The following is a 3,799-nucleotide window of genomic DNA, read 5'->3' as shown; positions in this document are numbered from 1 at the left end:
CTTAATGTATTAATAGGGAAACCACATTAGCAGCAAAATCACAACTTTTGCAATATCCACATATAAAAAGTTTGAAGTTTTAACAAAACTATTAAAACATTGTACTAGAGGACTAACTTGGACTAAATTTTAGATTCAAAGAAAAAATAAAACATAAGCAACAAAAAAATCTTGACTGAAAAGAACCTGCCATTTTGAATGCATGGAGACTGAGGCATCCACACTGATTCGCTCTTTGTCGGTGCCAAGAGAGAATCCTAGTTCTAGGGGAATGCCCAATTGAACTTTAACACATCCCACCTTGCTATCCAAGTTTTTCATAGTTAGTTGTAGCTCATATAACATTAGGAGGATCTCCTCTTTGGATTCATTTTGATCAGGTAGAACTTGGCCAAGGACGAGCTTCAAATGCCAGTAGATATCAATGGTGTACATGTATTGATTGAAGCACCTCCTAATGTGACGGAATGTACGCAATTAGCAATCTCCATCAACAATTCAAAATTTTGTTAAGCATTCTCTCTCACTAGCGATTTCACATTCAACTTGTGTAATTTCTTCTTGGATAGCCTTAGGAGTGTTGGCCCAATATCTTTGATCTGAGACCTCAACCCTTTGCCAGGCATGAGAACCACCTTGTTCCCGTAAGTATGTTGCTCCTCACCTTCTTTGAGCCCATTGACGCAACATTGCAACTAGAAAATCACTAAGGGACAAGGGATTCGTAAAGGCAAAAGTTTCATGAACAACCTAAAATAAAGAGGGGGAGGGCAAAGACAAAGTCAAGTGGAAGAGACAAAAGAATGAACCAAAGGGAGCATGAAGAGAGAGAGAAAATTCCCAAAGGGATGGACAAGGAGGGGTTGCTACAATGATTCAAAATTTAGTTCTATATGAGAACTAGAAAATAGACTAGAGACCTAGGATAGAATCCTACTAAGAGAAAATAGAACAAAAGTGGCTATATCTGAAGGACGCATTGAGGAGAGTGTCAAACTAAAGAAGAAAACACTTTGGAAAATGTTATTAGGATAATTTCCCTTAGAGAAATTTGTTGAGGAAGGAAGCCAATGCATTTGTTTAGACTCCAAAAGACTATTAGAATTAAAAGAAGGGTAATGAATCATAAGGAAATTCCCACCTAGAGTGAGTGGAGCGTGGGCTGTAAACTCTATAAGCTATGAAGAATGGAGTAGAATATAGTAGAAGAAACTTAAGACATAGTAATGTATAGGATACCTAGAGAGGACGAGTGGAGTAACAAGAGTAATGAGGAAGCATGAAGCCATGAAAACCAATAATACACCTTCCTACTGACCTATATGTGCTGGTAAATCCATGTGTGTATGGTGCAATCTCCCTTTGCTTAGAATGAGTTTCTCCTCTGGCACAAGACTATTGTGAATGGGAGATTGTGCAATACCTCCCATATGTATGAATCATTACAATGTTGATCCTCCACTTGCTCTACCACATTGAATTATTAATCATTCCACCATTAAACCATGTAACCATCTCAATCAAATGCATGGAGTTGTGTAGAGGAGTTATGGTTGAATTATACACCAGGGGACATGCAGGCACATACTCATCCCTGGATGCTTGGCGGGAGGGTGACCATGTGTCCCCCCTAATTGTTGCCACCCTAACACCCTATATGGGGAGCGTACATCTTTCAGAGCTAACTCTTCACATTTTTTTTTCAAATTGAATTCTAGGATGGAGATCTAGAAGTAGTTTTCCAATTATACCTATGACTTGCATCCTTTGTTGGTGAGTTAATTAGCAATGTTATGACCCAATATTAAGAAATGAGAGGTAATAAGCATCGAGATATGATGAAGGAGAGTAATAGCCCTTTTCGATTTTCTTTCTAAATGCTTCTTGCTAGAGAATTGTTGGGGGTAGTGCATGGAAAATTTTAGGGGCTAATAGTGGGCTAATTTTCCATGATTTTTAGATTCGATTTTCTTTAAAAATTGCCAACATTATATAGAGACTTGCATTTATAATTTGAATATTAGGGATTAGTGAGATTCGCCAATGTTTTAAACTTCAAGGGGGTAGTGCCATGGGGGATTTTAGTGATTATATGCATAATCAACTTAGAATCTTGTTTTATTATCAAAATGGGGAAGGTCTTCTCTTGGGCTATCTAGAAGCCTATCTTGAGCACTTCAAGTTTTATTATATATTTTTATTGAGCCCCATAGGACTAGAGAATATAAATATGATCTTGCCTTAAGGAATCCTGAAGATTACTCCAATACTAGCTTTCTCAAGGTTACCTTTGGATGCTCCATCGAAGTTTAATTTGAGGAAGAGAAGGGAAGGGGTTTTCCAAACCACTGAGTTGGAGGGAGATGGAGGGGGTGGTGTGAGGAACGTTGAAAGAGTGAATGACTAAGGAATAGTTTCTAGCCATTTTGGATCATTGCCTCAAAATCTTTGGCTTGCCAATCTTGTTTTGACCAAGCTTGAGAGGAAATTGACTCACAAATGTTGTCTTGAGGTTTTAAAGGGATGTTGGGAGGAGCGAGAAAATATAGAAGATACAACTACTTTTCTTTCCAAAGGGCCTAAAGAATGAGTACGGAGAGGAGATTCCAAGTTCTATTGGGGATAGGATTGAGGGAGATTTGTTTGCACCATAGCTAAATGGTGAGGGAGATGTTGTCAAGATTATGTTTGAGTGGTGCATGTCAGTTTCCAAGTTATTCCATATAGAGATAGTGTAGGGACAAATATTAATTAGATATCTAAAATCTTCTGAGGTTGATTTTCATAAGTGGAAAAATGGATGGTCCTACAAAGCCTCTTTTCGTAAGGTTGTCCCGAGTGAGAGTTTTCTATTTGACTAGTAGCCATAGGGAAAATGAAACTTTTGGCCACAATTTTTGTCCCTATATAGATTTTTGGATTGTTGCTTTTGGGTGATCTTGGAAACCAACCTCTAGGTGATATGCTTCCTTAATTGTGAATGTTCTTGTAACATATCCCCTACTATCCCTAGCCCCAACTAAGGGTAGAAGGAGGTGGTTACTATGCTAACCTAACCTCCAATGTCCCATTATGGAAATGGGGTCCAAATTTTCCAACCTTTTGACTTTTTTTAAAACTTAAAACAAATAAAATCATTTTCTTCGTCTCATCAATACCTTTCCAATGATATGCAATTTGTCCCAATTCGACTCCTGGATCAAAAGATATGGTTGATCAATGATTGGTCTATCGGTTAGAGCAACGTTGATCTAACCTACCACGTGGTGCTCATGTGGCTACTCGATAGTCACCTTACCACCACACGACAATACTACCCAACTTCTAACCTATTCACATTGCACCACACGTTGTCCTCATCCCGAGGTTTAACAAGCCCATCATGTAATATATATGTATGTATGTATGCATGTATACATTAGAGAACTTTTGAGGTAAAAATTGGGCCTCAAAACAAAAATGTACGACACAAATCAACTTTATAAGAACCAATAGGATTCAATATGATGATGCAACCATGGGGGATGATTCACCATTTTTTGAGTAAAAAGGTAAAAAGATAAAAATAAATATAAAAAATAAAACTACTTTTTCTACTCATATTTTCAACTTATCTCCCTACGATTTTACTCAAATTTTGAGTGGGAACACTTGTTGGATGCAGAATTTAATTTTCCATCCAATGAATACCCATGTTGCATATTTTTGATGGACCCTACTACACAAAAAATGTGAAATGCATGAAAAAATGTGATTGCAATCATGTTTTTTCATGTATTTCATATCTTTCGTGTAGTAG

This window comes from Pinus tabuliformis, chromosome 3_1 (genome assembly GCF_031772625.1).
Source record: "Pinus tabuliformis cultivar Carrire ecotype Pingquan chromosome 3_1, CPIR1, whole genome shotgun sequence".
NCBI lineage: Eukaryota > Viridiplantae > Streptophyta > Pinopsida > Pinales > Pinaceae > Pinus > Pinus tabuliformis.
This window is presented reverse-complemented; position numbering follows the sequence as displayed.